A 26,975-nucleotide genomic window follows, 5' to 3' on the forward strand; every position below is an offset into this window, starting at 1 on the left:
TGTGTGTGTGTGTGTGTGTGTGTGTGTGTGTGTGTGTGTGTGTGTGTGTCCGCCCGCCTGCATACATGTATGCATGAATGCACACATGTGCTCATGCATGTGCACATTTTTGTGAGAAGGTCAAAGGTCAGTCTCAAGTGTCCTCTCAAGTGCCGTCCACTTGGCTGCTTTTGTTTTCTCAAGACAGGATCTCTCACACAGCTTGGAGTGCATCAGTTTGGCTCTGGGCTGGTTGGCCAGGGAGCCTCGTGTTGGGATTACAAGCATGCACTGCCACATCTAGCTTTTTTTTTAAAACAAACAAACAAACAAACAAACAAACAAACAAACACCCGTGGGTTTTGAGGATTGAATTCAGGTTCGCATGCCCAGCTGTCTCCTCATGCCCGTTGTGGGCATTTTTCATCTCATTGCTAGCAAGACCTTTGCATTTGCAAGACTACTTCCCTAAGCCGACATGGGGACCTCTCTCCACTCAGAACCCACTGAGGTCACTCAAGGGGTTGACTGCACTCCAGGGGAGTTCTCCTGTGTGCAGGGCAGCAGCTGCTCTCCTCCTCAAGAGCCTTCCCTGGACCAGAGTCTCAGGGATGCCTTCACCTTTCTGCCCTGCTCTGGGCCTGATGGACCACTCTCTTGGGCCGATTGCACTTGTGCATGGGGGCCCTCACTAGAGATGGACTTCCTGATGACCAGGGAATTTCTTTTCCTTTGGTTTGAAATGAAGACATGAAGGAACTGGTGGTTCGGAAAAATAAATAAGATCGTTTCCTCCTAGTTTTTTAGATACTTCCTTTGGATTCCTTGAGAGTTCCTTTATACTGTCATTGCCCCTTAAGTATCTATCCACCTTTAGGAAATGTTGGCTCCCGCCGGGCGGTGGTGGCGCACGCCTTTAATCCCAGCACTCGGGAGGCAGAGGCAGGCGGATCTCTGTGAGTTCGAGGCCAGCCTGGTCTACCAAGTGAGTTCCAGGAAAGGCGCAAAGCTACATAGAGAAACCCTGTCTCGAAAAACCAAAAAAAAAAAAAAAAAAAAAGGAAATGTTGGCTCCCTTCCCTCCAACTCTAATGCACCCCGAAGCAATCTCTTTTAGGCTGTGAATTCACTAATGACCTGTGGTCCCCAACTCTGAAGCTGGCATTCTCATCCTACTCTGGGAGGGACTTGGGAGAGAGATGGGGGTTGCTAAGCACCCAGGCTCCATCACTGAGTGCTGTGTTCTGGTTTTCTTTGGGTGTATGTATGCATGCCCATGTGTGCAGAGGACACCTCTGGGGGCTATTCCTCAGGAGCTCTTCAGCCTGATTTTTTGAGACAGGGTCTCTCACGGAACCTAGAGCTTCAGTTTGGCTGGACTGGCTGGCTCCACAGCTCTTCCCATCTTGGTTTCTCCCTGGTGCTGCGGACACAAGTGTGAGCCACCAAGGTTGTTATCTGAGTTTCAGGGTTCCAACCCAGATTCTCATGCTTGCAAGCCAAGAACCTTATTCACTGAGCCAGCTCCCCAGTCTAGCACCCTGGTTCTCTGCATGTGAAGACGGGTCCTTCCCTCACCTTTATAAGTCTCTGTTATCCCAAAAAATGGTGAGAAGAGCTAGTAACACGTGCTTAGACCTGTTAAATAGAAATCGTTGGTCATGTGGTACTAGCCCAGGTAGAGCTTACTGTGCTTCAAGTACAATTCATGTTGGCCTCAAACCTGATCTGCCTGGACTATCCTGGCTACCAGTCCCCACATGTAGTTTAAGTTAGTGAGAATGAAATAAAAGCTAAAATTCCCAGTAGTCACATTTTAAGTACCCACAGCAATAGTAAGTGCATTTGGGTATTCTCTTAGACAGCACAGAAATATAGAACATTCTAGAACATATTACAGAAAAGTTTCCACGTTAATGATGTCCTTTGGCTATGTCTGCTTTCTTTCTGACATCTTTCTTGCCTGTGTCTAGTGATACCACCCACCCAGATCTTCCAGCTCACCCTTGAAGCTGGGTGTGCCGGGCTGGGGTTAACAAGAGATTCTGGGGGAAGGTACCCTCAAACAACATTGCCGAGCTCTGTGCTCTGATTCCTCTTGTGTCTCAGTTTTTGTTTTTCCAAAATGTGGACAAGCCTAGGTTCTATATCAGGGAGCTGTGGAGATCAGGCAAAATGATGAGGTCACATACCCAGGGATGCACAACAGGTATTACAAAGTGAGGATGGACTGAATCATTCTCAACTCATCAGAAGTTCTGTCTCTCCCCCTCCCCTCACACTGTCACCTACTGGGTGAGTTTATGTCCCTGCCATCAATCTCTGTCCTGAGTCATTCTCCCCCAGGCCTAATGGGTCCCCAGTGTGTCCCTGCAGCCTCACCTCTGGCTCCCTATTTCTAAGCTATCCCTATATCCTCCTGGTCAGAGAGGTGTGTGTGTGTGTGTGTGTGTGTGTGTGTGTGTGTGTGTGTGTGTATCCATGTTTGTATGTGTTGGTGCTTATAGATGTTTATTCCCAACAGTGAAAAAACTTGAGTGCTATTCCTCAGATGCTGTCTACTTCTTTTCTTGAAAGAGGACTTCTCACACCTTGGAACTCTCCAAGTAGGCTAGCTTGGTTGACCAGTAAGCCCCAGGGATCTGCCTTCCTCTGTTTACCTTGTGTGGGGATGATGAACGTGAGGCATTAATATGCCTTTTCTTTGACATGGGTTCTGAAGACTGAATTCCAGTCTTGCAAGTGTTTCCCTGATTAAACAGACTCCCTAGACCCAGAGGTATCTTTCTGAAATAGATATCTGATCATATGTTTCCATCAGAAAATACCCAGATTGTCCCCCGCATCTTAGGGGTTAAATGCCACCTCCTTACAAAACACACGGCCCGAAGAGATCATTATTGTGTTGTTCTCTTCCCTTGCTCTGATTCTGCTGGGGGATCTAAACAACTGGGTGGCTAGATATGGGTCACTCTCACGCTGATGCCGTCTGGTCCTAGCCTTGCCTCTCTGTATATGCCCACCTGTGCCGTCTGTAGCCCCCCAGGCCTTTGGGCCACCTCTGCTCCCAGCTCCTATGGTTCAGGTGCTCGTTTCTATGAGAGCATTAGGAATCTAGGACACAGACTGGGCCGTCTTCAGCCCCGCTCCCAGGTGCTCACCCACTAAGGCTGTTTTCTGGAAGGCTCTCAAAGGTCTCCAGTGAATGGGGAGGATGCTGTTGGATTTCAGGGCCGACATCCCTTCCTTCTCTGTACCCCACAGAGCATAGCTCTCTTTACCAAAGCGAGCTGTAGACAGAGGCAGCAGGCTGCCTCACCGTGAGGTGGTGACTCAGGGGATAACTGTGGGCAGGGGGGCTTTCCAGCAACCTAGTTAGCTGAAACCACACAGCAGCCTTCCCAGCCGGTGGGGTGACCTACTTCTCAATTCCTGTAGCCTCAACGCCCAGCCGGCAGAATGCTGATGAGGGAAGCCATGCTGGCCTCTGATGAGAAAAGGGGACGGAGATGCCACTGATTGATTTGACCTTGCAGAACTGTGGGGACAGGATGTTCTGTTCTTTCTGATGCTGTGAAGTGGTCTGGGTGAAGGGGACTTCCTGCTAATCTGGTAAGTTCCTAAGGAAGGGGGGACAGCCAAGGCCACTTAGTCAGACTCAGCCAAGAGATTCTTTATTCCACACCCCTAACCTTCCCGGGTGTATTTCCCAATTAGAAAGGAAAAAAATCCCAAAGGGTTCCTCACCCAAGTCCTCATTGTGAATTTTAGGGCTGAGGTAAAAATTGAACACTTTGAGTTTCATTGAACTGGGTCCCCATGAGGTTGGCAGCTGGTTGCTACATCCAGGCTGGTGCAAGGGCTCCCGTCTTGGCATCCCCAGCAGGAGGAACTGCAGGTGGGGCATCGAGGTGGGCACACTTACCCTGCCTCAGCCCATCCAGCCCCAGAGAGATGTAGAGACACCCAGGCCAGCCCAGCCACCGCTTTCTCCTTTCTTTTTCCTGTCTGGTCCTAATTCCACAAGAGCACCTCCTTCTGTATGAACCTTTCCAGCCTTCCTCCATTCCTGTTCCACAGGGATGGCCCCAGATTTCCCTCCTGGGACTCCTGTCAGTAAAAACCTTCCTAACTGGCTGTGGTTTCTCTCTCTCTCTCCACTCCGCTCTCTCTGGCTAGGACATCCCTGGAAGCCAGCAACCTACTGAGCACTGTCAGCCCAAGGAAGGAAAAGGGCCTGTGGATATTGACCCTACAGGTACCAAAGATGCCAGGCTACAGCCCATCCTGCAGGAACCAGAATTTTAGACTCCCCGCCCCCAAGAGTTTTAATTGCAGGTTGGAGAAGGACATTGTAGAATAGTAGAAATGGGCCTTTAGAGTCGGATGGCTTAGCCTGGCTTGCCTCCCTCTGCATTTACTGTGTGCAGGCAAGCGCGGCAGGATGTGCAGGCAGCATGTGGAGCAGGGGAAAGGGGACCCGGGTAACTTCTCACACAGGTACTGCTGCTACTGCTGAGGCACACAAGGAGTAGGTGGAGAGCTGGTTAAGACCTGGCCTGACTAGATTACTTGACTTTTAGGGTTTCTTGACTTCTCTGACTCTCAGTCGACTCATCCATTGAATGGGTTTAATCATAATGACCACATAGGAAAGATGTAGAAACAGCCCGAATGAATGTCCATTGACAGAAAGATGCATAAAGGAGACATGGCATCTACAATCAATGAAATAGTATTTAGCCCTCAAGAAGAAGGAAATTCTGTAACAGACAATAGCACAGGTATGCCTTGAGGACGTTATACTAAGTAAAATGAACCAGGCACAGAAAACAAACACCGTGTGACTTCATGTACTTGCAGCATCTGGAAAAGAACCACTCGTGGACTCAAGGAGTGGGAGGGTAGATGTTTACCAGGAGGTGGTTGAGAGGAGAGAGCAGGCATGAAGTTTCCCCAAAGCAGGATGGGGAAACTATAGACAATGGACGGATCGTCAGCAGTAATTTCTTGTACATTTACCTGTCTGTTAACACGGACAATCTCATATCGAGAGTTCTTACCACAATAAAAAAAAAATCTGCATGGGAAAAATAATTTTACCCACATCACAGAGCTTGCACGTTCTAAGACAGTGTGGCAAGCATGTGATGCAATGGACAGTTGGTAGCTGTGCCCACTAGTTGATGGCTGGAGAGGAGCTCAAAGAGGGAGACTGAGGCAGGTGATGATGCACGAGCTGGGGTTATTTGGACTTTTAATTCACTCCTTTAAAGAGCAACCCACCCCCCATGTCAGGTGACCTATGTCGAGGTCAGAGGGCGGCCTTAGGATTCAATCCCTCACCTTCCAGGATGTCTGAGACGGGGTCTCACTGTTAATTTTTTCTGTTGTGCATGCTAGTTGGCCTTCGAGCTTTGGGAGACTCTCTTGTCTCTGTCCCATGTCTCTCTGTGGGAGTGCTGGAGTTAGAGATGTGCTACGGCAGCCATCTTTTTGAGGGTTCTAGGGATTCGAGCTCAGATCTTTGTGCTTGTTTCAAAAGTGCTTTATCCACTGAGCCATCCCCCCAGCCTCTAACTCATTCTTTCAAGTCTTGAACTTTATGGAAACGTCTCATGTTTTCATTTCTGATCCTATCAGAAATTTAAGTATTGATGAGATGTTGTCTCTCTTATGGAAATGTAGATTTATGTATTTCCAGCTCACTTAAAAAACTCAATAGAGCCGGGCGGTGGTGGCGCACGCCTTTAATCCCAGCACTTGGGAGGCAGAGGCAGGCGGATCTCTGTGAGTTCGAGGCCAGCCTGGGCTACCAAGTGAGTTCCAGGAAAGGTGCAAAGCTACACAGAGAAACCCTGTCTTGAAAAACCAAAAAAAAAAAAAAAAAAAAAAAAAAAAACCAACAACAACAAAAAAAACAACTCAATAGACATTTTCATTTGCAGATTTCAGGCAACAAGGCCAAATCTTTCTTAAGTAAATGACAACATGTTTAGGAAGTGTAAACTGAGACCCTTTCTCAACCTCACCGAGCTAACACTTCCCCTCAGTGTTTGGTGCAGTCTGTGGATCCCAAGCTCCTGTGGCCACTAAATGATGGTGTGCCCAGCCCTTAGACACCTGCAGACTCAGGAGAGTTGGGGATCTGGGGCAGTGAGCGAGGAGTCAGTTTGCAGCCCCATCCCTTGACCCCCACTGAGGCCCGTGAGTTACAGAAAGCATTGTCCACATTTCGTTAGGTTTTTGTAGCTGAACCTGACATCCAGTCAGCCTTACAAAAACCTAACGAAATGTTTACAAACTTTGGAGAAACCTAGGAAAACTGATCCTGTTGAAAACTTTTGTGTCTGAGCTGCCACCTAAGGATTAGTGTGCCCCCCCCCCCCCCCCCCCCCGCCCCGGGACTCCCACTTGTCTCCAGCCTGGAGTACTTCCTGAATCAAGTCACTGACTGCCTCCTTGTTAAAGGCTGCTGACCACAAACGAACAAGCTGCCTTGTCCACATCGCTTCTGTGACCCATGTCACCCTGTGGGCTACCCATACTTCCCACCGTAATGGGATGGAGGGGCTTGACTTCCTGCAGAGGCTCCCTTGGGGAGGGCGTGGCCATCTGGACCTCAGGTCCAGCTGAAACCTTGTTTCCTAGTTGAGTTCTACAGCAGTCTCTCTCCCATCCAATAAGGGACAAAGACGGCATGGCTTAGTAATGTCCTCCCAAAGAGCAAGTTGACAATGTTGATCAGGGACTTAAAAATGTTCCTATCCCAGAACTTTAACTCCCAGACATTTGTGTCAAGAACAGGCCAGGTCTGTAAGCACTGATTTCCATTCTTAAATGTATGGGGAATGATCATTTTATATATCTAAAATAGAGGCATCAACAATAAATTCTGCTATTTACATATATACAATATTTTAAAGTCATTAAAATCCACTTAGGGGCTTGGGAAAACACTCACCTGGTAAGTATAGACTTGGTATGCAAGCTTGAAGACCTGCATCTGGATTCCCCAGCATAAATGTATAAGCTGAGCAGGGTGGTGTACATCTGTAACTCCAGTGCTGGGGTGGGGGTGGGGGGCAGTAACAGACAGGCCACTGGAACTTAAGGGACAGCCAGTCTAGTCAATCAGTGAGAGACCCTGTCTCAAGAGAGAATGTAGGAAGTGATAGAGGAAGACACATGACGTTGACCTCTGACCTCCACCCCCCCACATGCATGTGTATGCATGCGCACACAAAAAAGTTAAATCAGTTTAAAGAGCAGCTGATAATATGAGAAGATATTAATGTTATGATATTAGATTTAAACTGTCAAAATCTAATTAAACGTAAAAACAAATATGCACGTAGACATGGCATGTTATGTATTTGTGAAGAGAAGGGATGGGAGGAAGGGAGAGAAAGTGAGAGAGAGACGGAGGGAGGGAGGGAGAGAGAGATGGGGGGTTGACTCTCACCTAAAGTTTCTGGCTGGTGACCACTGGGCCCATAGAGTTAATATGGAGCTGGAAAACTCCTATCAGCCAGTAGCGTGGTCACATTCTCTGTAGTTCAACTCACTGCTTGACATGACTTATGCATGTGTCATTACAAACTGGGCTGCGTACATGAATACTTAACATTGCACTCCAGATGCCTACAGCATCCAGTGTGGCACCAGCCTGTGCGGGTGCACAGACTGGGAGAAATGGGCTGTGCCATGCAGCCGAGGCCTGTATGGTTGGTACGTTTCTTAGGAAGAATCTCCATCATTAATATATGCATGGCTGTGTGTGTGTGTGTGTGTGTGTATGTGTGTGTGTGTGTGCATGTGTGTGTGTATAAGAATACACCAAAACATGTAGAACAGCTCTTCCTAGCCAAGAGACGATTGTAACCGATTTCCTTTTCCTTTCCCAGAGTGCTCTGCTTTCCTCTAGTTTTCTATAATGATCATGTCTGACCTAGAAAATATTTCAAAATGATTCAGCTAACAGCAATGACTCAGCCAGTGAGAACGTGGCCTGTGTCATTCTAGATCTCCTTCATAGAAACCTCTGGAGCTCGAGCCCTCACCCCGGCGCTGCCGATGTTGGCAAAGAGCAGAGGTGGGATCCCAAAGCCACCGTTCCCTGACCTCTGGGGCCAGAGTGAAGACATGGCCGTGTCTTGGCCTCTGCCTCCTTCCCTGGACCAGTCAGAGGTCCAGAGGGCAGCCAGAAACAGAGAAGACTGCATTGTGGACCTAGCCACATGTGAGCTGGCATCCCAGCACTATTACAGTGTCCTTACCTCCTAAGGCCTTGCATCGTCTATAAACTTGTGAATAATTGCACTCATGGAATCCTAAATGAGAGGAGAGTAAAAGTTTAGTACTGGACTCATACCGCAACCGGCCTAGAATTGGTGTGTGCATATGTGTGTGCATGGATTCCTGCATGTTTCTGTGTGGTATGTGTGGTCTCTCATCTGATAAAGGGTCCAAGATGGGTTTTGGCATGCACTTCTGAAAGCTTTGGATGAATCTATGAGTTCTATTTTACAACCTGCTGGCCTTGTTAGCAGGACAGGGTTATGGGAGTCTCTGGGTTCTGTGTGGACAGGACTGTTTCTGCTCTCCTCTCTTCACAACAAATGTGGAAGAGGCTGGTGGACAGTCTTCAGTGTTTTCTGAATTCACTTTCTTACATGTCTGTGATGTGTGGTGTGTGGAGGTCTGCCGCAGCGCACCTGTGGAGGTCAGAGGCCAACCTCTAGTGTCGACTGGTCCTCACCTCCTACTTCACACGAGACAGGGTCTGTTATTATTTGTTGCTGTGTGCACCATGCTCAGGGACCCACAAGCTTCACCATCTCCCCACTTCCATCCCCCATCTCACTGTAGAAGTGCTGGGGTTATAGATGAATGCTACCATGTCTGGCTTCATGTGGGTTCTGGGGAGTCAAACGTGGGTTCTCATATTTGTACAGCAAACACTTTACCCACTGGGCCATCTTCTCAGGCACGAATCTACTTTCAGCAGATTCCATGGACCCCAGCCTAGGTGCACTTTATGAGCAGAGAAGGCAACAAACAACAAGATAATCTCACTGCCCCCAGTAAGAGACGGATGACCTTGAGGAGAGTAACACCATCAACATCATCGTTACAGCCGTCATCATCACCACCAGCCACATCTCCAGCCTCGAGCATCATCATCGTCACCATCAAAACGTAATGGTCAGGTGATAGCTAGTGTTGGGGCTCGCTGGAAGCTCCGACTTGGTGTGGTCCACATCCTCCCTTCACCCTGGTTCTTGCTTTTCCTCTCCAAGCACTTGGGAAGCTGTCAAGTCCTTGCCTTGCGGTGCCCCTTACGAGAGACCACTGCCACTGCTGTTAGGTGACTTGGCCAGGAAGGAGGGCATATGGGTGATGGCTCTGTCCTGGCAGGGAGCGTGCGTGTGCCATCACAGAGTAATCCCACACTGGCACCATCGGGGCGATGTGGGCAAGCACAGCACAGCCCAAGGCCAAGTGCAAATTGTTTTAAAATGCACAAACGAGCTTGGTTCAGGTGCTGCCAAAGAGTTCTCCATTTCAGCAGAGAGTTATTCTGTGCACTTTTACTACCGCTTATCCGAGGAAAGCACAACTGTTCGTGGAGTCGTTAAGCTGTGCTTTTAGGAGGTGCCGTCAAGGAAAGCCGGCCACAAATCGAGCCTGATTTGCTCAACTGGTTTGAGTTGCTTTTGTCAAAGCCACATCAAACCTGCAATCTGCGGGCTCTCCTTCCCTTGTGAAATTGTCGCTCTGAACACTTGGAACCGATTCGGTTCTGTGACACCTTTAGTCACTCGAAGGGCCCACGTGCGCTCAGGCCTGTGATGTGGCTCCTGACCTCAGGGAGCCATGAAGGAAGTAGGATGCTGTAGGAAAACAGGTGGTAGGGGGCGTGGCTACTGTGGGGGTGACAAAAGGAGGACATAATGTCATCTACCAGAGACCTTCCTGTCTGGGGCTCCACTTCAGTGCTGGCCCGTGCAGTCTCATGGACTTTTCACGGTCCTGTTTGTCAAAAGCAGGATGAAGGCTGTGGGGGAGACGTTCTGAGACCCACTTGATCTCATTTTATACAGAAAATAAAGTTTTCTATACACTCACCCCAGATCTTTGGCCTCTTGGTCAAATGGGGTGATGCTCTGCTGCTGGCTACTGGGGAGGCTGTTCTTGGTCCATGGCTGCTCTGGTCCAAAGAGGATTCTTCCAGCAAGGAGCAAGGGAGCAGAGGTCATCAGGGAGACAAATCATGCACACCATAGTTTGGGAGGAGGGAGTGGTTTGTAACAGGTAGGCAGGTAGGATTTTGAATCTCTTCTGGATGCTCAAGGAGAGGGGATACGAACCTAGACTCCTTTCTGATACAAATAAAGTCCTATCATGCTATCTTGGAGGTGTCTGATCTCATCTGGAGGAGGAGACTCTAAGTCCTTCACCTCCTCATCTTCAAGGCCTACAATGTGCAAGACCCTTCACAAACTGTTTACTGAATGACCAAATGCATCCACACAGTTGGCCAAGGGGTCTTCTTAAACAGAATGGCAGCCGTGGACCAGAAAGCCCTGCAGTGACATGCTGGGACTCAGGAACCCAGGCTTGTATTCACATACCCCTCAGGTATAGATAGTCATGTTGGCAGCTCACCCAGGTCAAGTCACCTCTCCACTTTGTGGCTGCATTTTCTCAGTATGTCCTGGGAAGATTAAATGAGCAGGTGTACATTCTATATGGTGTACCTGGCACACATCTAGCATGAAAGACACAGCGGCTGTCTGTGTTTTAAGCTAGACTCTTGTGAGCAATGAAGATGACTCAGATTTTTGTAGTAACTGGATCCTTCAAGCCCCAGCAGCCCCCAGTGACAGGACTCTGGCTGTGTTTGGAGAGCACAAAGCTATCTTGTGTGTTTCTTTTGGTGTCTGTCACTGGGGAAAGTCATATGCTGACCCCAGGGCTTAGTGAGCAAAGGCACATGTCAAATGAGGTGACCCTTGCTCTTGGGGTGGGTGCTAGCTGCTCGGTCTATAGAAAAGTCTAAGGACTCAGTTTCCCACAGATCAAGGTCAGCCCGTGAAAGCCAGACCTCTGCTGAGCAGGGTGGAAGATTGTTGCTGCCTGCTGGCTGTGTCCCCAGTGGCTGGCCCTCACATTGCATACCCCCCTGTCCTCTTCCTGACACTCACTGACTCCCTTAGCTGTCTGCCTTGAAGTATAATTGTAAGCAATAGAAACCAAGTATTCCATTATTGTAACCCAGTTCTGACAAGTGAAAACTGGGCAGAATGAGGCAGCCACCGAGTGGCGTTAGCAGCAGCAAAGGCTAACTTAATTAGAGAGCGGCTTTGAGGCATGGGACAGGAAGTGAAACGGCTTTCAATGACAAACATTTCTCAACCATCCAATGTACCAGTAGCCCTGGCAGGCTTACCCCTTTGTCTCCTTTAAAGGAAGAGTACACGCGTAGCTAAGGCAAGCTGGGAGACAGAACACAATTCCCCATTGTCACTGAGCCCCCTGGGAAGCTGGTCTTCATTCCCAGAAGGCTCAGTGGCTCAGGAACACAGAGCCCCAGGGCATGCATGTCCTGTGGGGTGGCCGAGCCTAAGTGGTTTGGGGCAGATTGTCTAGTTCTTATTGGTTCCACTCACCAACGGGTCCTCCCACATCTGTCACAAGTGGGGAAGCTTTATATGTGGAATTTACCCCCCTAACTTCTAAGTGTACCCCCATTTGCTGGGGATGGAGAAACCTAGTCCCCCTAGACTGGAATCATTTGCTGCTCTTGTCCAATGCCACCATTGCCCTGATTTCTTCCACAAGTCTGGCTCTTTGCACAGAAAATAAACCTCCAGAGAAGGGTGACTAGCTAAATCTTTTCCCGAGGAATTTATTTCCTGGGCTTCAAACTCACAGAAATACAGAAATGGGAAGGAAAGGCAGGCAATGATGCTATCCACCACCTCTTCTTTAGCTGCATTTCTACTGATTTATTTATAGATGTCACACAGGATATGGCACCTGGGAGGAGCTCGGTAAATAGTCCTTAATTGATTACAAGCCAGAAATCTATCTGAAGATCTTGAAGGAAATAGGTACATTGGTTATTCAGTTTTTCAAAGTAGTCATCAATTTTAATCAGCAGCAGCAGAAATGGTTCTAGATAGAGGCATGTTGGTTGGTTCAGGGCCAAAGCAGAGAGTTCAAATGCAACAGCCTGCAAAGGCCATGGCCTTAGTTACTTTTCTTAAAAATTCTCATGATGGATGAGTGTTCCTTCTCCTGGCCTTCACCTTTGGTTCCATATTATTGGACAACAGGCATTCTAATCTCTCTCTCTCTCTCTCTCTCTCTCTCTCTCTCTCTCTCTCTCTCTCTTCTCTCTTCTCTCTCTCTCTCTCTGTGTGTGTGTGTGTGTGTGTGTGTGTGTGTGTGTGTGTGTGTATGAGATGTGTGAGTGCCTGAGAGCTTCCGGGGATTCTCCTCCCATCTCACCCTCGAAGCATGTGATGCTAGGCATATGCCACCATGCCAGCTCTCAGTGGGCTCTGAGGCCTCTGACTCAGGCCCTCACATGTGCACAGGTAAGCACTTTACCTACAGAACCATGACCCTGACTTCAGCGGCAGGCATTTTGATGAGGCCCAGGGACACGAGAAGCTAGAATTCCGATTGCTGCCCTCTGGGCATCTCCCTTCCTAATTCTGTTTCCCCCTTTTCCATACAGTGAAATGCCCCGGCCTTGGCCTTGAATTTCCAAGTGTAGCCATAGCTCTCCTTCCCCTTGTTCCACCTCCGCTGGGGGAGCTAGTCCAAGTTACAACCACCTGTCTGCTGGTATCCGTCTCTCCCTGTAACTGCTCCCCAAAATCGCGGAGTCACATGTGCTAACGCCCCAAAGCTCCCACCGGGCCAGGGAGGGAAGAGTTTATTTACTAAATCCTGGGCGGATGAATGCAGAGCAGCCCAGGTCCCTGGGGAAGCTACTCATTCAGTCTGTCGGTCCTGCAGGTGTATTTCCAGCCTTGCGTCCTTCCTCCTGAAGAGAAAGCCAGAGTTCTCACCTGGTGAAAGGTCAGTCCTACTTGAAAAGCCGTTTTATGGGTTCTTCAGAGGGGCTGGAGATGCTTCCCCTTCCCCTGGGGAGAAGCCAAGGTGAGGGGTTGGCAAACGCCGCCCTGGCCAACCTGAAGAACTTGCCCTTGAAGTTAAATGAAAAGGCCTGTGTCTTTGTCCTTTGCTTTCAATCCCTGCCTTTGTTCTTTGTCTGGCAGGGCTGGGAGAGCCTGGTGCTCCCCCACCTCAACAATCCCGATAGAGTTGGTGATTTTCTCCATTGGCTTTCCTTCCTAAATGCACTTGAAGCGACCACCATGAAGACGGAAAGAGCTCTTCACGAGGTCCAGAGGCTAGCAGGCGACGGCTGCACCCTCCTGAAACTCAAGTAGTTCTTCTTTTTTCTTTTTTTTCTTTTCAAGCCGTGATGAGAAGTGGCTGTGTCCTCAGGTGAAGCTATCGTAGAAAGGCTGAAAGCAGCAGCCACTCGGGTTCCTAGCGCTCCAGAAACTACCCATGGGCCATGCATGGCCTGCTATTCTGGCCCGTTAATGTCCTTGCTTCAGTCGGGTTGATTATTCTAGTGTTCATCAGACCTGATTCCCTGCTCGATAAAACCCCAACCGTTAAGGGGAAGTGTTCGTCACCTCGGCACCTGGTTTCAGGACTGAAGTTGTGGCCTCACAGTTCTGCAAAACAATGCACAATCACCTTGGCTCAGGGATCTCTGGTGGCTAAGTGCTATCCTAGGAGCTGTCTGGCTAGGAAAGCAGAGGGGAGTTCAGGTGACCAGGACTTCTAGGTTGCCATGGAGATTATCAACCATCTGAGGAAGCCTGCAGGGAGGGTGGGAGGTGAGGAACCCCACCCCAGCTAGTTTTCTGCCTTTTACCAGTTTCTTGCTCCCCCCACCCCAGCTGGAACATCCTGGAACCAGGCTGTCCCTAGTCTTTGTTGGTGGCTATGGAACCAGGCTGTCCCTAGTCTTTGTTGGTGGCTACTTGGGCCCTGGACTCTGGAAACAAAAGGGAAGCTAAGCATTGTGGCTTCTCTTAGGAAACGCACCAAATTCATGCTTCTGGGTTCTCTCGCAATTCTTCAGGGGCCCACAGAACCCGAGGGTGATTTTTTTGTGGGTGTCCAGGAAGGGGAAGGTGCCTCTTGCCATATTCAGTCTGTGGGGCCCAACTACCAACTTGCCCTGAGAACCCTGCCCTCAGAATTTCTAGCCACTCACTCCAGTTAGGGGACCTGGCCGTGATGAGCCTCCTACCAGCTCCCCATTGTTAATTGCTGTGATGGTCAATATTGATTATGAACTTGATAGGGCCTTAATTAATCTTGGAGACAAACCTCCATCACGAGAGAGAGTTTCTAGATGAATGGAGGTGAGGAGATACACCCAAAAGGTGGCTGGTCCTGGGATGAATAAAAATGAGAGTGAGATGAGCATCGGCGGGCGAGCATTTCTCTTGGCTTCCCAGCTGCAGATGCCTCGTGGTTTACACCCCCGCTGCAGGGCTTTCTCTGCCTCCCGCCAGGAGCCAGAAGGAAGTTTTTTCTCCCTCAAGCTATGGTGTGCCAGGTAATTTGCCACAGCACCGAGGGAAGTAACCAGTGCCATCTCCAAAAGCTTTGCCTACACCATCTCCTGAATTATGGGGCCTTTAGGAGGTAGGCATTACTAATCTCATTTTACAGAAGGGAGAGCAGAAGTTCAAGGTCACAGAGCTGACGGCCGTCAGAGCGTCGGAGGTCTCTCCCTCTCTGTCATGGCACTTGCTCAGAGGCATGCCGAAGGACCTCACCACCCCCCATCACATTCCCCCCCCCCCCCCCCCCCGATGGGCACTGGGTTTTATTTCTGCAGCAGCTCCCATGGTTGTCCACCTTGTCCGCTCCTCATCTCGATTCTCGGTAGCTTTTGTCTTTTGCTCCCTTCCCACGTCCTTAAAGGCACCAGCCAAGCCCGTTTCACCCAGAAACACCTGGTCAGGAAGCTCAGGTGTTGGCCACCTGGGCACTGCCAAGGGCCAAGTCCATGTAATTAGCCAACTGAGCCCGGGGTTGGGGAAGACCTGGCCTGGACCATGAGGCCCTGTAGCTAATGGAGCCGGGGTTGGGGAAGAGCTGGCCTGGAGTGTGAGACCCTGGCTCTGTAGAATGCCTTACAGTGGAGAAGGCAGGCAGTGGGTTGTTTTTGTTTGTTTGTTTGTTTGTTTGTGTTTTTGTTTTTCTGCTTGCTGTAGATTTTAAATATGGAAAGGCAGGCACTGTCAGTTCAGTGCGTTTGGGAGCAGTGTTCACAGCCCTGGGGAAGGGATGGTGGCCACCATGGTCACTGCTGGTTGAACTTAGATTCTTTTGTCCTGAAGGGAAGGTCCCCTGACAGGTTTAGAGCTAGTCATGCTTCTAAGAATTGTCTCATGACAGAGGCAGGCAAAGCCAGGGGCCTCTCTGCAACACCCATGGGCCTTGGCAAAGGAGTCTTGGAAAAGCATGTTCTTTCTTTCTTCCAGAGTCACAAAGGACACTGTTGGGAGAGGACTGTGGAATGGCAGTGTGCCAGACAGCCCTGGCTCTCCCACAGTGGGGATGCAAAGCCTTTACACCTTAGCCTCATTCTTTGAAGAAAAAAAAAAAAAAGAAAAGAAAAAGAAGGAAAGAAATAAATGTATTATTTTTTTTATCAATTCTTTGAGAATTTTACACATGTTCCAACTTCATCTCTGTCCCCCCCCTCGCCCCCCGCCCCCGACAGTTTCCAATTTGTGTTGCTCATATACCCATGGATATATCCTACTGGAGGGAGTTTGGTTTACCAGAGGCCACACCCTTAAAAAACAAACTACCCGACTCCCTCTACCAGTAGCCAGCTCCTGCCAATAGTTCCTCAGCTAGACAGGGGCTCAGGAGCACTGTAGAATGTCTTTGACTCCTGATGCATGCTGGGATGTCAGCTGGCTTAGTCTTGTGTGGGTTTCGTGCAGGTAACCATGGCTACTGTGAATCCTTGACTCAACAGTCCATCCTGACCAGAAGCCAGAGGGTCCTTCGTGACCTCTGGCTACGAGAATTCTCTGCTCCCTCTTCCACAATGGTCCCTAAACCTTAGTGTGTGAGTGTGTGTGTGTGTGTGTGTGTATGAGAAAGAGAGAGGAGAGAGAGAGAGAAAGAGAGAGAGAGAGAGAGAGAGAGAGAGAGAGAGAGAGAGAGAGAGAGAGAAAGAGAGGAGAGAGCAGTTCCATAAATGGAGCTGTGCTCCCCACAGACACTTACTTCCTGCAGTTTGGCTACTTTTGGGTTTCTGCGTTAACCTCTGTCTGCTGCGTGAAGTAGCCTCTCTGCTGAGGTCTGAGAACTCAGTCTCATTCTTTATGCCCTCACAAGGGGGACTGAGGATGCTCATGTTCCCGGGATGAAGACCACACGCCTCATAGCATCCCCCCAAAGCAGACCCCCCACCGGCATCACTGTTGCTGCTATATGGCTGTAATCTCATTCTATCCACTGCTCCGGGGCCCCCTGAGCTCCTGGGGACTGGGTGGGCTCAGCTTTGATGTGTCCCTCCTCACCCAGGAAGCAGTCCTGTCTCTCTCTGTCTGCAGCACTTGGCTTGTCTGGCCCACAGAATCTATGACCCGCCTTGTAATAGAGAAGGCTCTCATTTGACTATTAAATTGAGGCTCAGAGAGGTCAAGGGCTGAAGACAATAAGCTGGAATATAAACAGTGACCCACGTCCCTTTATCCCAGGACAATGGAGAAAATAGTGACAGGTGGTAGTCTCAGGTCCCCCCCCCCCCCCCCCCGGGAGTCTTTTCTTTATCTTTGAGGTAGGAACTGGAGGGTTGGTACCATCTCACCCTGGGCCCTGGGGGGTCCCCAGCACACTGAGTGTTTTACAGAGAGGCCCCTGACTTTGCTAGTTTCCTACCAGGGTGGACAGCAGCGTTTGGAAAGCTCCTCAGGATTCAAGTGTCAGGACTGCACCTAGCAGTAGGTGCAGGGGAAGTGTTCTAGGTGCTGGGCCCACAGGAAGTGGGAACTGTTTCTAACACAAAGGATGTGGCTCAAGACCAGGTCTGAGAAATGAAAGTCAAGAAGGGAGAAGAAGTGGGATCCCGAGGTGCCCCGAGGACGAGGAAGTGGCTTTGTTGGCAAAGGTAGGCAGAGCGGCAGCCAAGTGAGGTCTAGGGTGAACGCGGCCGCCATTTCCCTTTGTAGGAGGGATTGCTGCGGGAGGTACCGGAGCCTGGAGAGTGGATGTTTGTGTATGGAGATTCCCAGACGACTCTCAGGGCGTCTTCACAGAGACTACTCCTTAGGAGAAATGTAACTTGCACTATGTCTCATTAATGGCCTCCAGTCAAGTTGACAATTGAAATGGACCTTCACAGCCTCAGAGGGCTGACTTTCAAGGGGTTACTTAGAACCACTGTGGATGGAGGATCATAGCAACCTTGAGAGAGCTTATGCATCATTGGAATAAGGCTTTCTCTATGTTCCTGATAAGTTTATTAGTGATTTTAGCTTATACTCCAGCAGCAGTACTTACAAAAGTTCCTGCATAGAGAACCATAGGCTATCAGTGATGAAGCAGGGTTCAGAGGCCATATACCCCCCTTTACTTTACAGATATGGAAACGGGATCAAAGTGAGGTTACCCCAACAGTCTCAAGGCTGTCTGTTCAGTGCATGGTAGAGTTGGTATCTTGATTTTTTTTCCCCAGGACTCAGCTCACAGGGACACATCCACCCCACAGGGATTCAATATTTATGTGCTAAGTGGATAGCACATATTTTTCCTTATGCCCCCAGGCCCTGGAAGGCAGGATACTTTTATCTAGTAGACAGGAATGGAGGCTTTGAAAGCCCAGAGGCACTGTGCTTGGGAGGAAGAGATAGTTATGGTGAGAGCAAAGGGCTCTGATTCAGGACACATTGGTAGGGTGGATCTCTGCCTTTGGGGATGGACCAGAAATAAGGGTCATCAATAACTATTGATGGTCAATGTTGTCACCTTGATAGAATCAAGAGTCACCTGGGATATGGGCCTCTGGGCATGGCAGTAGGGGTTATATCTTGGTTAGGATAGCTGAGGTGAGAAGACCCACCTGCTGTGAGCATCACCCTTCCCTGTGGGATGCTATGAATGACTGTATCAGTGGGGGAAGGGGGCTGGGTACCAGCTCGCATTCAGATGCCATGTGACCAGCTGCTTCAGGCTCCTGCCCTTCACTGCTCTGTACCTCTGAGCTGTGAGCCGTAACAAACCCTCCCTCCCTTCAGTTGCTTTCATTAGGGTATTTTATCACAGTGACAGGAAAAGAAATGGAGACAGCACCCTTAGGACTGTGAGGAGGAGCTTCACGGGGCAGGCAGGGGATGGAGACTCAGAAAAAAGTGGGGGCTAGAGCAGACCCTGGAGGGAGGCAGTAACCCCAGCATCAGGAAGAGAGGCGGTGGGCCTCAAGACCTGTGGTATATCACCTCCTTCCCCCCACAAACACACTGTGACAGACTAGGTAGGTTCTATGGACATTATAAGAGCAGGAGTCTGTGACTCACTTTCCGGGCTCTTCATCTCGGAGACCTACATGGTTAGAGGCCAGACTCAGTCACTTAGCTTTTGACGCCTCCCCTTCTCAGTTAGACTAGCGCCTGCCTTGCAATGGGTCCAGGCAACCGTGAGCCAGGCGGCCTCAGATAACAGAGTCCTTTAGCCTCCTCTGTCTCCTTGCTGGACCTTTCAGATCTGCCTTTACGTCCCCCGGATTGGAATTCGCTCGTATAAAGAGTTGATTATAATTTACATCAGAGAGCCTACAGCTCCAACTATCTTCTAAACATGTGTCAGTTACAGCTGTTTGGGACTGCCGTGTCCACGGGCAGAAGGTGTATGGGAGGAAAAGGCGCTATTGTCTTGCAAGCAGCAGAGAGGCAGTCAGGGTGTGGACTCATGGACTGAACACTGAAAGGGAAAGTTTCCTGGCCCGGGGTAGGTCTCCTCCAGCTGTCCATAAAGCTCCATTAGCAGCTTAAGGCCACCTGGTGTCAAGAACACATTTAGCTTAAACACAAGCCTCTCTGCTCTCTCTCTCTGAGGTCACCCAGCAAAAGCTGGCTATACCCCTGCTTCCTGGGTAGTCTGCAGTTTGCCTTTACAGAGAGGATGTGTGGCCGTTGGGAATGGACTCGGCCACTGTGTTTTGTCTTGGCAGTAACTGGTTAAATTGATGCTCTGTCTGGCTCTGCGCTTTGCTCTCCTTTGGGGTGGGTTAGCTGGAGTCAGCATGGCCCTCACCCACAAGCCCTCTGGCCAGAAGAGGGTATCGGATCCTCTGGAACTAGAGATACAGGTGATTGTGAGCATGTGGGTGCTGGGAACTGAACCCTGGTCCTCTGCAAGAGCATCCAGTGATCTTAACTGCTGAGCAATGGCTTCAGGCCACCAAGCTCTGTCCTAGGAGAAGAAAACGCACCTACAGCCAGAACCAAGGGACCCACTGATTCGTGCTCACTGAACGAATGAAGGAGCCCGTGCCTGGACACTCAGAGGAAGGCGGCAGAAGTTACTGGGGTGAGGCTCCGGCCTCTGAAGTTGACAGAAGGGGTGCTGTACTGGAGCCCTAAGCCTGGAACTCCTTTCCTTCATGGTCATGGGAAGGCCACATACCATCATAAAATGGAAAGGTGCAGTAGCACATCTTTCAGCCTAAACTGTTACTCTGAGTTCAGGGAACTTGAATTTACACGCAAGAGCGAAGGGCCAAACATGATTAAGACACTTTGAAAGGAAAAGTGTGGCGTGGAATTTGTTCTGTGGAGAATAAAACTTATGAAAAAGCTGTTGCAGAGAAGACCAGGGCAATACTGGGCCAAGAATTCAAAGTGGATTAACCGGAGGGATGGGTGCCTGGGAACTGGGAACTAACCATTCGGGCAGTCGGCCTCAGACAGACGTAGAACTGTGAACCACTGGGAAATGCAGGGATTTGCTCTCCAGTTATCCATTTATCAGATCAGAAAAGAACAATCAAATCAAATCCCCACCTTACAGCACATATACAACGTCAATTTAGATACAGAAATGGAGGAAGGAAAACCACAGGAGCATGTCTTCTAATGCTGGGCAAGGGAAACAACCTAAGCAAGATATACCATGCTATTGAACTTGGTGCTAGCATTGCATTGCGGTTCTTGGATAATAAACGGACACAGTTATATAACGGGGGGGGGGGGGATGTGTATAACAAATACAAAACACAGAGGACAAGCATTAAGAATGTCAATAGAGCCCAAAGTTAGACATTCAGTCTGTGATACAATTCCTCTGGGAACACACCTACAGGACAGGAAGCAGGGGTTTGGGTTTTTTTTTTTTTTTTTGTGTGTGTGTGTGTGTGTGTGTGTGTGTGTGTGTGCGCACGCGCTCTTCTGCCAGTGCCCAGGGCAGTGTTATTCATGAGAACCCAATGGTGAAAACGAGCCTGATGAACGAGCAGGCAGATCGGAGCACGGACACACAACGGTTTATGAGTCGGCCTTCTGGCAGAGGGGCGTTCTGACCCCTGCTCCGACAATGGGTGACCCTTGAAGACACTGCTCTGAGAAGACACGAAGTCACAGGAAGAAACGCTGTGTGAATCTACTTCTAGTGCAGTTCATGGAGAGGAAAACCTGAAAGACCAGTCAAGATGGGAGAGCATGCTCAGCCCAGGGAGACGGGTACACAGCAAAGCAACAGTGAGATTGTATCTCACACCTATCCGATTGCAAAAACCCAGGTCTCCTGAGGCCTGGAGATGGGAGCGAAGCAATAGGAGCTGTCACATGTCATGGGTGATGTGTGAAGAAGCAACTCCCTACAGACTCTCTGGAGGACAATTTGGCAATATCTGGCAGATATGGAGAATGGCACACCTCTGTGTCAGCGTCCCCTTCCAGGGACATACCCTAGGGGATTTCTCACACCTGTAGTGCAATTATGCACAAAAATACTGCTGTATCCCTGCTCCCACTGAGGAAAATTTGAAGCCACCCTAAATGCCAGCGCTAGGATGAGGGAATAAATGGATTTTCATGTCATTAAGTAGACTACTGTGCAGCAGTTCAAATGTCCTGTATGTGGCCAGTGTTCATGTGGACAGATCTTTCCAGCACAATGCTTGGTAAGGAAAGGTGGCTTCTTCCCAGGCGGGCAGTGGGAGGAAGGAGGGTCAGTGTTTAGTTGGGGCAAGAGTTTCAGTTTGGGAAGCGTTGGATGGTGATAGTGGTTACACCCAAACATGGATGCCTCCTGTTCATGGGCAGCATGCGCCACAAGGTGAAGGACTGACTGAGGTTCCGTGGGAAATCTTGGAACACTCAGTGGGCTCTGCTTACAGGATCCTGAAGCTATTCTGCTCTCTTCAACCCCTGTCCAGCATTTCAGACTCTAGTGTAAGCCTACGTGCCCCAGGGTCCACCTTCACAGCAAGGTTACTTACTCACTAGGAAGGCGCCTCTTGACCCCGTGGGCAGCGGCAACCTCTTTAGTACAACTGTGGGAACTGAAGCCATCCATACTCATCTGAAAGATGAGTTGAATTCCATCAACTCCCCTTTCTTAGAAACCCTGCCGCCTGTATTGAAGTGGACAAGAGTGGATTTCCCTGCCAGGCTCAGTGGGCATGGCCATCCTTAATCGCAAGTGCTAGAAAGAAAAAAAAGAAAAGAATTCTCTTTGCATCTTGCTGATGCAATACTTTTCTTGTGGGCAGAGGATGGGTGATGATTATTGGAAATGGGAGATAAGATAGATTTGTGGAAAGCATTACGTGAGTACACTTATGTGTGTAAGCATGTGTGTGGTTTGTAGTTTTGTTATATGTGTGCTGTGAGAATATAGTGGACCCACCCGGGGCATGGCATATCTGGACATGAGGAGGAGGATGGCCCAGGGTGAAGCCGCAGCCACCTTCCTTTCAGTTCATCACTTGCTCCTAATTCCGCTAAGGAGGCAGCTGAGATTCAGGCAGAAGATGGAGGGCGACAGTTTAACAGACATGTGTGTCCTTGACCTTCCAGTAACTTTGGAGAACAGATCCAACTTAGTGCAGAAAGTGAGAAAATAGTGGCCAGTGAGCTTAGAATGGAGGAGGACGGTAGTACGTTGATATGGATTTCACGCATACACCTCTCTCATCTGACTAACCATGACTACTGGAAAGCCCTGTACATTTATTGAGCATCTATTATATGAGCATATGAGTGGGAGGCAGTGAATAATAAGATGGGGTGGCAAGAATACATGAGGGACTTCTGCTTTTTCATTCATTGAAGGTTGAGCTGCTTCTCCATAATGTCTGTAGTTCTGGCTAAGCCAAAACAATCAGTCTAAATTAAATTAGAATGCATAATCACCATGCAGCATAGGGACATAGAGAAGTCCTCCTGAAATAAAGACTGTTGGGAAAATAATTTCTATAAACTGGCCTTGTAGAGTCTTTGTAAAACCGTCAAGACTACCAAGTCTTGCTCAGGAGTGCTGTAAATGGGGGCCTGAGAAGACTGTGTGGTGGGTAAGAGTGTTTGCCAACACAAGCCGGAAGGCCCGAGTGCTCTAGGATTCTGGCATTCGTATAAAAAGCGGGGCATGGCCAAGCATGCGCCTGCAACCCCAGTGCTGAGGGGCATCAGAGATTGGAGGATTGCTGGGGACTGTCAGCTACCAGCACAGCTCTAGGTGAGAGACTGTCTCAAAGGAAAGAGAGAGAGAGAGAGAGAGAGAGAGAGAGAGAGAGAGAGAGAGAGAGAGAGAGAGAGAGAGGTGATGCTGTCCTCTGATCTCTGCATGTGCACATGGTAGATTTACAAGGAAGGAGGCGCGGGTCTGGCTGTGACTGCCTGGGCTCATCATCCATTAATGGATGAGTGTGTACAGTGTTACGATCTGAAGTAAGTGTGCCCTGATACAGGAGTAGGTCTATCTGTGACTGTCTATAACAAGTGCACATTGATGGAGAGGTGGATCCAGGGTAATTGAGAGCTAGAAGGAACAGCAGAGAACTCATGTTCTTCGTGGCAAGGCTTGCTTCAGAGAATAAAGGGAAAACCAGGGGGCAAGTCTGGCCCCTCACAGGTGCTGAAACTCCTGTGAGTTGGCTGCTCTCCATCCTTGGAAAGTAGCAGGATGCATTGGCAGAGGGAAGGCCACTTCTCCCCCAGGAAGACTGAACTTATGTTATGCTATGTCAGGGTGTTATGTCACGTGAGTGTATGCCTCTGGTCTGCTACTTAGAACCTTCAAGCCCTTGGTTTTCATTCCTTCCAGTTTTTATTTTCTGTGAGAGGATGGTCCTCAAGGCACCATCCTCTTTAGATGAGTCAAAGATGGGTCAGCATGACCAGTCTGGAGCTTTTCCTACATCAAGAAGCTGTTGAAAGTCTTTACAGACTTTAAAGGGCAACTTGGAGGGCCGTGGTCATCACTACTGGGCATAGCCCCAGCCTGGCCTCAGTGATAGCAACATCTGCTGTGTTTCAAAGCAGTGCAGTTGGCCCTATGGTCACAAGAACTCATTTAATTGGCAAGTCACCCAAGCGAGGCTGAAGAGAGTTTAGTTCCATGCGATGCAATAGTTTATTTAGACCTGTTCTGCTATCCAGGCTTAAAGAAGGTCATGGCATGAGGTGTCTCTTTACTGTTCTTCTTATTCAGTCCACTTTCAGGTACAAAGTAGCCATGGTATTTTATATACCATGGATCACACCCCAACACCTTGTGAGCTGATATATGGTAGTGACTGTAAATCTGGCATCTTCTGCAGGATGATGCACAGCGCTGCTAACACCAATATCTTCTCTAAGATGTCATACAGTCATCATGTATCCATCCATCTGTAGGGTGGCACACAGCAGTCAGTGTCCCAACATCCTCTTTCATTTTCACCTTGAGAAAGACACAATCAACTTTCCAGGGTGATTGAACCTGCCCTGGCTTTGCCTAGTTGGCCTGACCTGGGTCCTAAGGCCAACCGTAGACCAGCTCTTCTGGTCTAGGAGATGGCATGGATGAACCACTGGCTTTGTTCCAATATGGACCAGTTGGTGGGTGAGTCACAAGGGCAAAGATCATTCCTTAACAGAGAATGGAATGTGTTACGTATCATAAGACATGATGGCGGCTGGGAAGAGCTAGCACTGGCTAGAACCTAATGCACTAGATCAAGAGTATATAGAGAACATCTGAGAAAGTATCAAAAATGCAGAGTCTCTCCCCCTCACCCTGGCTCAGGCTTCTGGTAGGGTCCACATCACCTACTGAAAGCAGCTGGTGATGGAAATGTCCCTGGGATGCCCATGACCCATATGGCACCTTGAGTTATGGAGGGCACCAGCATTAGTGTCCTGCTGCTGGAGGATGTTGGAGACACAGTGGAATCCATCCAGCTTGATTGAGTCTGTTCTTGAGGCCACCTCTGAGGCTACTGTGTAGGGCTACTTTGTGAAAACATTTCCTTTTTCTTCTGCACCTTTAGGCGCTGGGCTTCTTCTCAGAGCTGTGTCCTACACCCTGTCCCATTGTACTTAGGTAGATGGTATAACACGTTGCAACACAGCTTTGCCTGCTTTTTTTTCTCCTTGAACTTCCCAACAAGTGTCCTGTGGGAAGGTGGGGCTCCCCACCACTCTGCTGTAAGGAGGGCAGCTCGTGACAAGGGTCTCACTTTCCTGCAGCTTCCTCTCTCTGCTCACGAAGGGCCTGCCAGAGAGACTGACAGTGCTTGGGAAGAGCTAAGCTGGTGGGGACTTAGCGCTTTTTCTCCGAGGGCCAAGCACTACACCTGGTCCCCTTGGGCAGGACCCAGGAGAGAGAAAGACGTGAAGACGTCGGCCCTGCCCACTACCATCCACTGAGGGAGACCAGAATAACCCACACACAACCGTGGGGGAACAGAACAGACAAGACAGGCTTATAATTAAATGCTAATTTGAAGGTCTAGAAGTGAGGTGGAATCCAGAGCGGAAGAAATTGGAGAGGGCTGGGAGAGGAGATGGAGGCTCTTTGGAGAAGGTGGCACCTGATGGAAGTTCTGAAAGATGGGCAGGAGTTGGAGGAAGGCAGGGACACTTTAGGCCAGGGGAACGTCAGTCCCACACTGCCTGCCTCCCGTCTAAGAGCTTCCCTGGGACACTGTTTGTGTTGGGGCCTGTGTCATGGTGGGTAAGCTCCTGGCCTGCTGAAAGGGACTAGATGTTTACTGAGACTCCAAAACTGGTAACAGCGGTTAACAGAAATCTTCTTTGGATAGCAATTAGGTTGGAGGTTTGGTTCTGTTTTTCTTTTTCTTTTCATGTGTATGTGTGTTCACGCGTGCACATGTGTGTGTGTGTGTGTGTGTGTGTGTGTGTGTGTGTGTGTGTGTGTGTATTTAAAAGTCCTTCAGGTCAATAACAGGATTGTCCATTGGCCTCCTGCTGGGGACAGGACCATGGAGGGGAAGGAATGAAGACCCACTGTTGAGAAACAGACATGGCTGGGCTTGGAGTCCTCTCCACAGGAGAGGGATGGACCTGCCTGTGGGGCAGGAAGCCTCAGGCGGGGGCAGGTCTAGGTTGTTGGACAAGGGACTTTTTCCTGGACGTCAGGGAGAGGCATCAGGCAGGGTGAGAGAGAAGGGAAGGCTGTTGTTGCTATAGAAACGGAGAGCCAGGGAAAGGCATGTGGAACAGCAGAGGGTAGGAAGCGAGGTCACAGCATCCTGTGGGGCCAAACGAACTATGTCCCTGTGGGCACTGCCCAAGCCGGTGTCAACGTTTGAAAGAGATGTCAGGGGCCCCACTGAAAGGAGAGAGGTCATCAGCAGGAGTCGCTCCCTCACGTGTGTCCTGCCCTGCAGCATCTCTTGTCCTTGGATGAGGTAACAATGGCAGCTGCTCCAATGTCGCTTTCCTTGACAACAATGAACGACAGATGTGCTGCCTGGTCTTATGTCAACTTGACACACAAGCCAGAGTCATCTGAAAGGTGGGAACCTCGATTGAGAAGATGCCTCCGTAAGATCCAGCTGTAGGGCATTTTCTTAATTAGGGATGGATGGCTAAGGGCTCAGCCCATGGTGGGTGGTGCCGTCCCTGGGCTGGTGGTCCTGGGTTCTATAAGAAAGCAGGCTGAATAAGCTATGAGGAACAAGCCAGTAAGCAGCACCCCTCCATAGCCTCTGCATCAGCTCCTGCCTCTAGGTTCCTGCCCTGCTTGAGTGCCTGTCCTGACTTCCTTCAGTGATGAACAGCAATGTGGAAGTGTAAGCCACATAACCCCTTTCCTCCCCAGCTTGTTTTTTGGTCATGGTGTTTAATCACAGCACAAAAAACCCTAACGATGACAGTGGAATTCCTGTGACTTTAAAAGAAAAAAAATGAAGTAACCCCCAAAGTTGGAAGTCCCACAATAGCTGGCCTAGGAACACAGAAAGAAGACGAGGCCAGCCCGGGAAGGGGACAATGGACAGTGTCCCTGTGGATTCTGTTCTTTATACTTAGGTTTTTCATTCACACAGCAAATACTTCCAGGCCCTGGAATGTGTGCTTCTTACTCAGTCTGGGCCAGGAACACTTTTGAGGTCCAGAGGGGTGAGCCCAGATATTCTCTGAGGCCTTGTGCTGTTCGGAGGACTCTGGGTCAGTACCCTCTGGTGTCTTCGGGAGACCGGGAACTCAAGCCAACCTCCCATCTTAGGACCTCCACACTGAGGAGACGTAGGCAGAATCGGAGTAGAGCCTGTCTGTGGTCAGAGAAATGATCACTGGGCTTCAAACATGAGCCATGCACTGTGGGTAGACCGAGCCCAGTTGACTAAGGGATGAAACCATTTCATCAAAACAGGGGCCCGAATGAAATGGACAAGTGGCCCCAAGTCATTGCTCCTT

The 26,975-nt window shown here is 49.5% G+C and overlaps 1 long non-coding RNA gene across 1 annotated transcript; it reads left to right on the top strand.

Annotated features, from left to right (window-relative positions):
• The first annotated feature begins 2,670 nt into the window (after positions 1 to 2,670).
• Positions 2,671 to 14,887, top strand: LOC107401673 (uncharacterized). Its single transcript, XR_006067124.2, has 5 exons — positions 2,671 to 2,758; positions 3,418 to 3,591; positions 8,987 to 12,098; positions 13,015 to 13,077; positions 13,278 to 14,887. It is a non-coding gene; the product is annotated as an uncharacterized LOC107401673 (long non-coding RNA).
• Positions 14,888 to 26,975: the final 12,088 nt, after the last annotated feature.

Source organism: Peromyscus maniculatus, chromosome 22, assembly GCF_049852395.1.
Source record: "Peromyscus maniculatus bairdii isolate BWxNUB_F1_BW_parent chromosome 22, HU_Pman_BW_mat_3.1, whole genome shotgun sequence".
NCBI classification, from domain to species: Eukaryota; Metazoa; Chordata; class Mammalia; order Rodentia; family Cricetidae; genus Peromyscus; species Peromyscus maniculatus.